The sequence below is a fragment of the Acipenser ruthenus genome, chromosome 4 (assembly GCF_902713425.1).
Source record: "Acipenser ruthenus chromosome 4, fAciRut3.2 maternal haplotype, whole genome shotgun sequence".
Lineage (NCBI taxonomy): Eukaryota > Metazoa > Chordata > Actinopteri > Acipenseriformes > Acipenseridae > Acipenser > Acipenser ruthenus.
In genome coordinates, this window is record NC_081192.1 from 58,821,319 (window position 1) to 58,831,799 (window position 10,481).

Here is a 10,481-nt window from a genome sequence, read left to right on the forward strand (position 1 = left end):
AGAACCTCTGAGATACAAATTATTCGTTAACCACACACAAAATACAGTATTTATACACATTCCTTCTCATGTCCATATCCTTGAAAGATTTTGCTACAACTCTAAACACAGGAGGCAGCACATTCTATTTTTAAAAAAATAATAATTTTATTGCACAACAATTTGATAACGATAGCTACGACCATATTATATTTACAATATCATATTTGGGGGGGGGGGGGGGGGGGTTTGTTCTAATATGAATGTTATCCTCAGTCAAAATATTGCCAATATCTTGGATTGGATTCTCCTTATCTGCTATCATCAAAACTAGTTTCAAGACCACTTTGAAAGGTAGAATCTGGGGTAAATGTTGTGAATTCACCTGTCTCTGTCTCGCTCTGAATGCCCTTTGAATGGTCACTTGAAAATCCCACCTGGCGCTTTTCTGAGCTTTTCTGGTAAAAGGAGGGACTCGCAAGTAGATTCCTGACCTCGTCCAAATCTGATTTGTAAACCATATCTGCTAGATTTCTAATATTCTTCTTCACTTCAGTTGGTGTTTTAACAATGTACATGGCTGATAGCCTTCTTCTACAACATGCCCGAATAGTGCTGAAAGGATAAATAAATCTTGGTAAGTTAATTAAAATAGTAAAAAAATAAATAAAACACAGCCATAAATACTGCCCTCTAAGGCATTTTGGCAGGATTTTTACTATAGTTTTAATTATACCTCCCAATATATTAGCTATAATAATTATAATTATAATGTCCAAATTGGAAAAATAAGTTCAAAAGATTATTGCAATTAAGAAGTGGCCCATATGTGCTTGTGTGAAAGGAGTGCAAACCAATGTTTTGAAAACCATGTTCTTATATTTTATAATAACATTACTACTGTTTGTGTATGCAAGTATGGGTGCGGTCGTAAACTAAATCCGACGCTCTGAAAGTGCTTCAGAGCATGAATTTTCTCTTTAGTTTTCGAACTACCTAACACGGTTTAATACTGATAGTACTTATTAACTATGAACATGCAGTTGTGCCTTACAATGGCTTTTTCTTAGACCGATATAATTGATTTTTTATGTATATTTTTTACATGTTTTCAACTCTTAAGTCTAATACTACTGTCATTATTTCTGCTGCTCTTCAGTTTCATTTATTTATTTATTTTTATGCGGCGGTACTGTTTATATAAAAAAAAAAAAGGTCAGTGCTAATTGGTGTTGAACAAGGCTAGCGTTAGACGACTCCTCCCCTTTCTCCCCTTCAGTCGCTTCAAAATGTAAAACCCGAACCTAAAATATGTGGAATATCATTTTTTTCTCAAAAAAACAATAAAATGATAAATATAGAAATAAATTATAAATATAGCTGCCAAGGCTATGCAAAGTCTCGCTGAACCATGTGACCAATCAACTTGTGTTGAACAAGTATAAATATAGGGCCTAAGGGTAGTATGTGCCCCAACTTTCACATCTGTACCATAAGCGGTTTTGGACAAGAACATTTTTTTAAATTGGCCAAAATTCTTGAAAAATCCAATATGGCTGTCAAATCATGTGACCTATGACCTTTTTTGCTCCGACACAACTTTCCATAGGCCTCTACCACCCTACCAAGTTTCGTGACTTTTCATGCAACAGTGTTGATTTTACGGATATACGATAATTTGGCTAGAAAAATCCAATATGGCTGCCAAACTATGTGACCAATCAATTTCATTCTTTCGTTGACATTAATTTCCCATAGGCCTCTACTACTGTATGAAGTTTCATCGCATTCTACCATAGAGAAACACTGCAATATATATTGAAATTTGAATGGCGGACATGTTTTTTTATGTAGCAACTTGCTTTAAACACACTTGATAGACAACCTTGCCAAGGCCATGTATGCAAAGTGTTGATTCAAATCGGCATAATCGTTTCAGAGAAGAACTTCGTTGCTTGGACCCCTAAAAATAGATTTAGAATATACCCGCATCCACCACAGCGAGCCTTTAGCCATTTTGAAAGTGAAATCTCTGAAAATCCAACTCAAGCTAGAGCGGCCAGAGTGTGCTCCGAGCGCTCCAAAATTAATTTCCTCCGAGTTTTCAAACGACACCACAGAGCACTCCAGGAGTTTGCAAACCGTCAGTGACACTCAGATTAAGTTTACGAACACACCCTATGTCAAATACAGTGCTATAAACAGCTGCATCCTGGTATCTACACTGTACTTCACATTGTCTGACTGTTTCAAAGCTATTGGAGTGGGTTTGAACTACAACATATGAAGTGATTAGGTATCAGTAAGCAGCAGCAATGTCATCTATATACTGTATTTGTATAGTCTTGATTTAAGACCTTGTTTTTAGAATGAGCATCAGGTGCTGTTTTATGTTACATAGATATATTTAATTATCCACTGTTTTATAAAATATTTATCATTTCAATTCTAAAGATATGATTACATTATGACAAAAAAAACCCACACCAATACTCACAGCCATAATGACGCTAGTATAATGCAAGTTCCAATTCCGCTGATAGTTGGTATTATCCAATTTGGCATAGGACCTGCAGGAAATGTTAAAAGTTAACACCTAAATACTGCATATTTCTCTACACCTTTATGGTCTACTCATGCAACACATGTCTTCTATGTAATGTATTAAATACTTATTATAAAATGTTTTTCAGGAATAACATTTTAAAAAAGTAAAATAAAGCAATATATAAATAACGTTGATATCTTGATTTTTGCAAATGGCACAAGATTAAACCTGCACCCAGAATATGCAATTTTGTGTATTTATTTTTCAGATAAAAGCCTATGCAATCCAGAAATATAAACAATTTGTTCAGGTTATAATATACTCTGCAGCAGTCCTTGAGCTAGGCAATTGACCTTGTCGTTCAGAAAGTGCCCTCACCTTCAGCTAAACAATGCATATGCTGTAAAATAGTGAACACTTGCAGGGCAATCCCTTACATTGTATTCTGCGTACACATATGATTTATAGCCTGCATGATACAGTTTGGTATTTGTACTTTCAATATCCATAGTACATTTGTGGGGTATTTTAATGTGCAAAAAAAATCCCATCCAATAATTTGCATGGGGAATTTTGAGAATAAAATACTGAGAAATCAAAGATACATTTTTTGTGAAAATTCACCATTTGTTCCGTCTTAACACAGTTTATTGTTACAGATTAACTGTATTAGAAAGGTACAAACCTGATACAATATTTATATTCTTTAAAATAAACTCCCCTCAGTCTATCAAGAGAAACACAAGGATGAAAAATAAAAATTCTACTTTAAAACAAAACAAAAAAAGTCTGTTGAACCGTATGTGTAAGATACTACATTGTGTGATATTGTTGTAAACTATCTGTTTTAATCTCTGCTAACTGAGTCTAGTGAGTCTAAGAGGATCAGTCTTAAATTACCAGCAGTGGACAATGTCCACTTGATTTCATCCATATACACTACCGGTCAAAAGTTTTAGACCCCCATTTTTCCAGTTTTTATTGAAATTTAAGCAGTTCAAGTCCAGTGAATAACCTGAAATGGTACAAAGATAAGCAGTAAACTGCCAGAGGTTAAAAAAAAAAGTTTAGGTTACCAAAAACTGAAAAAGAATGTACATTTCAGAGTTATACAAAAAGGCCTTTTTCAGGAAACAAGTAATGGGTTAACAACTTACAGCTGTTCTGCAGCAATGGAAGTAAATTAAGCCTTGAAAGTTGATGCCAACAATTCCTACAGGTGTCCCAACTTTTGTTGATTACTTACAAACTCTCTGTCTGCATTGGAACAGACTGTTTTACTACACCCTCTTAAGCATTATTTGGACAGTATTGTACTGCAGGAAGTAGTATATTGCTCTCATAATGGCGAGAAAAAGGCAATTAACAAAGGAAGACAGACAGACCATTATAACCCTTAAAAGTGTAGGTCTTCCCTTTAGAGAAATTGCAAAGAAAGCCAAGGTGTCAGTGAGTACAGTTTCCTACACCATCAAAAGGAACTTGGAAACTGGAGGAAACTCTGACAGGAAAAGGTCTGGCAGACCCAAAGCCACAAAAGCCACAAAATCAGAAGACAAGTTTCTGAGAGTCAACAGCTTGCATGATAGGCGGCTCACAGGACAACAGCTTCAAGCACAGCTTAACACTGGTCGAAGTAAGTAAGTTTCAACTGTGAAGAGAAGACTTCGAGCTGCAGGTTTGACAGGTCGAGCGGCAGTAAGAAAGCCATTGCTAAGATGGCAAAATAAGAAAAAGAGGCTTGCCTGGGTCATGAAGCACCGCCAGTGGACTACTGAAGACTGGAAGAAGGTCTTATGGACCGATGAATCAAAATTTGAAATCTTCGGTTCATCACGCAGGGTTTTTGTACGCCGTCGAGTAGGCGAAAGGATGGTTCCTCGGTGTGTGACACCAACTGTCAATTACATTGAGACATTAAACTGCGTAAATTTCAATAAACTGGAAAAATGGAGGTGTTCTAAAACTTTAGACCGGTAGTGTGTATATATATATTTGTCACCAAACCGCTACTAGGACATAGTAATTCACTTTTCCATATGCGACACCACTACACCCTATATATGCCCAGGGAATAACTGTGTAATTGAAAATAAATAATTAACAAACAGGACATAGGAGGTAAACAGCTAGGAGAAGAAGCATTGAGGAACCATACAATCCTCAAGCATTTATTGCGCTCTACAAGTAACAAGCAGGCCTCTTGGTTACTGACAGTAAACTAACAAAGGAAAATATACTAGTTAATTACATCAATTGACCAATCACACTATTAATTGGTTATACGGACACCAACAATAAATATATTGCACAGTATTGTTATATATTGCACTCAAATAAGTTACAGATATAATTTATATATATATATATATATATTGTAATACAGCAGGGAGAGGGTTAAAATCCTCCCTGCCAGAACTGTAATTGTTTGTTCATTGTTTAATTGTTTTATTAGTTTAATTATCACCCGCACCTGGTTAATTGTACATTAGCGCCAGGTGCAGGGTTTAAAAGAAAGACAGCCAGTCTTTTCGGGGCTGCCATGAAGTAAGAAGCCCGATTGTTGGTGTAGTCAATTGTATTGAGGAAAAAAAAAAAAGTAACTGTGTGTTCTTTTTGTGTTTGTGTTAAACTGTGTGTGTTTTGTTTTTAGCCGGTAAACAGCTTAGCTGTCCGGCTTATTAGTTAGGTTCCTGTTGTGTAGTGAGCACTCCAAAACGGAGGTAGGTTTTGGTTTCATTTTTGTTTATTTTGTTTATTAAAAATTAGTGCAACCGCACTGTAAAAATCAATTTCAGTGTCCTGGGTCGTGTTTTTTAAAGGGGCAACAAACGCGAGTGGGTGAGTTCTTTTACTATATATATACACACACACACAGATATGGATATATATACACACACACACATATATATATATATATATATATATATATATAATTTGCACAGTTAAACTTGTTACACACATTGCACGTTTCATCACAATTGGCTAAACAGTTATACAGCAAAATCTGAAACACAAAGCACAATGTGCATCTCAACAGGCAGCATATATATATATTCAGCGCATGCTAATAAGGCAGTGTAGTTAAAACAGAAAGCAAAATAATGAAGGAAAACAGGAATTTCATAATGGGGCCTAAGGCCAACGTTCCATGGGCCACACTGTAATGACATTAAACCCACAGGGTGAACTACTGTTTCAAAAACAATGGAAATTCATTGCAAACAAATATGTATAGATAATGTAAAGTCTGCGAAAACAAACCCACAAAACCAGGGACACTGGGGTTAAGTTTTTACAATACAGCAATCTACAGTAACTAATACATGTTCTACCTATGCATTGTAGCATACACAAGGAAAGTGTGGATTCTCCCCCAGTACCCATGTGTGTAAGAGTTGGTCTGCCTCCACTATTGTGGACTGTACAATAAAATAAATACAACTAAATAGCAAAATATGTGCTAGCACAGTACTGTTAATATCCACTGTATGCTTGTAGATTCGGAACAGCAAGATGGCAGTGTTTTGAGATCTCTCAAGACCCCTTACATGTAATTAAGTACACTGTGTAAAATAAACAAATATGTAAAGCCTCTGACAAGAAAGACTGAAGTGTAAAAAAGTGTGACTTATCAGAGTTTTCCCTGCACTATGTCAGAGTGCTCATATTGTTGTTTTCTATACCAGGTGTGTCTAGATGTAGCCTAACTGAAGGTGTGTTCTTTCCCTATAGTGAGTCTAATTAGCCAATAAGGAACTATTGACATGGTGATCTTAGAAAAACAGCAAGTGGAGCACTCTGCTTCTGTGATGGAGCTGAGGGAAAACACTGCTTATATTACAAAGTGAATTACAGTACAAACGTATCATAGTTGTATCTGAATAAATATGTTTGTCAGTGTTTTTAAAGACATACAAGAATGTGAAATTAGAAAAATATGAATTATTATATGTGGTGTGTACCTACATAAATCCCTGATTTTAAGCCAACAACTATGCATGTGGGTGCAGTGGGGGAGACACCACACTTTCCTATATGTTGCAATGCCTAGGTAGAACATGTCTACCAAGCAGACTAGAGTAGTCTCTAACTTCACAACACAATTGGTTGGGTCTGGGTTAGTATGCTACAATTAGTACTAGATCTAGTTTAAATGATCATCCCAATGATCTAATCAGCTTTTGGTATGTTGCAATAAGGATTATGGTAATGTTAGTCCAAACAAGTGGATCAAACTCACTTAATCCCCATGTTAGGTGCATTAAGTGGGCAAAATTTGGTATGCTGGAATTGACCTTAAGAGCCAAGGTCTATGGTGCACAGGATCAAAGCTGGTAGGGACTGTGACCATGAGAAACAATACCTGGAAAAAAACTACAGTATATGCTGGTTGAGGTGGACCATTGACCTAAAGAAGGAGAAACTTTAGATTTCTTGAATGTGTTTACAGGTGGAAAGGGCTCACATGTTATGGGGAAGTCCCTGTAGTACTGACCACTTAAAGTACTATTTGTTTAAGGTTGGTAATAACATTTGGATCACAAATGTATGTCTTACGGTAACATTCTTTTTTTGATGTAGCTCCTTTTTTAGCAGTGATTTCATCTTTTGGACAACTTCTGCAGCCTGATTGCCCATGATTTGAATTATATGAACCAACTGCACACTTCAAACAATGTGTTTGACTTTTTGCACTGAAGAAACCAGGGAAGCAAGTGACTGGTGAAAGAAACACATGTAAAACAATTAATGGATTTGTTGTTTAACAATATATACTTTTTCTAACTGTTTAGGGCCCATTCACACTTAGTTAATTTGGGCTTTAAAAAAAAAAACAAAAAAACAGTGTGATTCTGTTCATTTGAAAGCATATACAGTATGAATGCTCCAAACTAATTCAGTCCACTTTTATAAAGCCTATGAACTGAGTTTGTTTGTTTGTTTCAGTACAATATGAAATCAAAATTAGTTTAGAAAAATGTGTAAGTGAATCAGCAAAACATTCAGTTCATTTATTGAATTATGCTTCCTCAATGCAGCAACTCCACACATCTTAGGAGAATTAAAGATAAGTGCATGTCTCCCTATCCTATTGCTAAGCCAATCGGCTCTTTACACCCAGGAGCTTGACAGCAGATATTGGTAAGTTGCCAGCCCCCTGGAGGACAATGATAAGTCCTGTGGGTGTCAGCTCAAGTTTACTGGGTGCCTGCCTGGCCAGTAGTGGCTGTGGTAGCGTAATTTTTGTTCTCTAATTGTTGGATCCCCAGCAAAAATGTTCAACTAATTTACATATTTTTATTACTAAAAATATTGTACTAAATAAGAGTATACATATTGACTTACTGCAACAGCCAGGACATAAGGTACTATTTATCACATTTCTTCCGAAGCCTGGTTTGCAATGGAGAACCTTTTCCCCATTAAGGGAATCTTTAATGTAGATAACTTTGTCTTGATTAGTGTACTTAAACGTCCCTTTGTCAAAGAAGCCCTTTATCTCAGAATACGCCTGTTAGAATAATAAAAACAAACTAGATTTTTTTTTTGTGAACATTCCTACTTTCTTTTAATTTTTAAAACAAAGTGACATAGTTTTTACCCCTTTTATACGGTTTTCTGTTTCAACCGTACAATCAGAAGCATCACAAGTCTTCTCATACCCAGCTCCAAATGGGAACACTATAAAAATGTTTAAAAAGTTTACAATAAATCTAATAGAAAGTTTCAAAGCAGAATACGAAAAAATTATTTAATGCTAGAACACATAATAGGGTGTTCAAATATTGTCCATTATCAACCAGGGGTGCTGGTTGTCATGAGGTAAAGCCAAGTGTTGTTAAACAGCCTAGGCATGTGGACTGCGTCGTAACCAGAGCTGACATTCTACTGAGGCCAAACATAGGTTTCAAGCTATAGCTGGCAGTATTTATATGACTGCTTGGTATTTACTATTCAACCTCCAAATCTATGTCACAGGGCAAACCAACACAGAAAATTAAGTCTTTTGTACTTTACCAGAATTTTTACATGAGCATCAGCATTGATGATGCAAAAACACAACCGAGGACACGACCTCGGTGTCCTCATAGCTAGTTACGGCCATGCATGTATAGTGAGAATTGGTTGTCAAGTGAATTAGGTGGTTCTAAAAGTTCCAAGCCGTGCTGTTATGGTCAATATTTGCACAGATTTGAACACCTGTTAGCCAGTGAGATTGTTCCCTTTTTTTCTTGCCATTTTATAAATTGCTTTATACAACAAGTGTTGAGATATCTAGCATCGAATAACTTCATATTCAGTGGTCCTGTGTGAATAATTCTTTCCAGATCTCACTTTAGAATTGCATTCATGTTGACATATTAATTGCAGTTATGTTTCTGTGTTAGATTTACATGCTACAGAGGATTCGCTATGAACATTCATAGAACACTGGAGTTATTTCACTCATGATAGCTGTAAATAATCCACTCAGCCCCCGAATTTGCCATTTGTGGAATAACTAGTGATGTATGAAAGTTCATGGTGTATCCTCTATTTCTCTATCCTGTAAATCTAACACAGAAAGGTTTATGCAATTATTATGTCAACATTGTGTTATGTGCTCAATCCATCCACATTCACTTGTATTTTTACTGACTAGAATACACTTAATTGGATGATTTTGCGCATGGGAAGTCTGGCAATTACGGATTTTGCCTGTGCTATGGTCTACCACATATGCTTTGCTACTAACTGTTTTAATTGTTTTATTAGCAGTATATGCTGATAGCTACTTTGTGTGAACTGCAGCTTTTATTTTTGTTTAAAAGAATAAAAATATTACCGTGGACATAACTTGTAATCGTACATACCTACAAACTGATAGATGAGCCTGTGTGACAGAGAGGAAATGGAGGTAGTTACTTTGTGGCATGTAGTGTTCCAGTGATGCACTTCACAATGAAAATCACGGATCAAGTTCTCCAGGTTTTCTTCAAGGCTTTTTTGAAATTCAGCGACACGTAAGCCATGGCAGCTTGTTGTATAGAATTCTGCTGTCAGGCGGATACTTGTGTCAGGTTTGTGATAGACTAAAAGAAAAATATATGTTCAAAAGAAGGCAGATACAAAGTGCAGTCAGAAATTACAAAAATGCTTATACAAATACCTTAACCAGGTGCCTGTGGAGGGGGTAAAGTGGAGGTGGTCGGACATATATTTTTTCATATATCTGAGGAACTGCTTATCCAATGGTCATGAAATGTGGTATTACCTTTATTTAACATAAATTATAGAGAACTTCAAATTTTGGGGATGTGGAGGGTGATTGTCCCCTGTACATTTGTATGTCACACTTACATTTTGGCATTTATCTGGAGAACATAGTGTTCACATAATGTCATGGTCATCCATCATACTAATCAAATTCTGAATGCACTCCTGCTGAGTGGGGAGTATAGTACTGACAGTGCTGTCTGCTCAAACTGCGTAAAACGATATCTCTTATGAAACACCCTAAACCTGAAATATTATGAACCACAAAAACAAAGACTGTACCATGAACTTTTAAACTTCTATTAAACATAACATTTTGTATCTATACACATGATAAGATGTGCTGGATTTCTGACAAATCCAGTATATACATGATGCAGTAAATCACAAGGTTATTGTATTCATACAGGTTATAGTGACAAGATCTTGAGTGCTTTACAAATAAATAACAAGATCCCACGGAGGCAAATTCTAAAACAAAAAATAAAACAAGTTGATCATTTGTGTCTCTCTTACCAGTTTTAGTTAACTGTAAATCATCACAAAGTTGATGCCAAAAATAGGGTGATTTGTTTGTGTTTTTGTTTTCTTCTTTGCCGATAAATGATTCTTTGAATTTAGTGAGGGAATTTCAAAATGTTTGCATCCCACAGTCCCACTTGTGAGTTATTTAAAGAATGTTGGTTAAAAATAT

General features: G+C 35.9%; 1 long non-coding RNA gene across 1 annotated transcript; it reads right to left on the reverse strand.

The window, feature by feature from the left end:
* Positions 1-262: 262 nt before the first annotated feature.
* On the reverse strand, positions 263-7,101 carry LOC131736909 (uncharacterized). Its single transcript, XR_009328495.1, has 3 exons — positions 7,088-7,101; positions 2,477-2,549; positions 263-594 (listed from the first exon to the last, which is right to left on the reverse strand). It is a non-coding gene; the product is annotated as an uncharacterized LOC131736909 (long non-coding RNA).
* Positions 7,102-10,481: the final 3,380 nt, after the last annotated feature.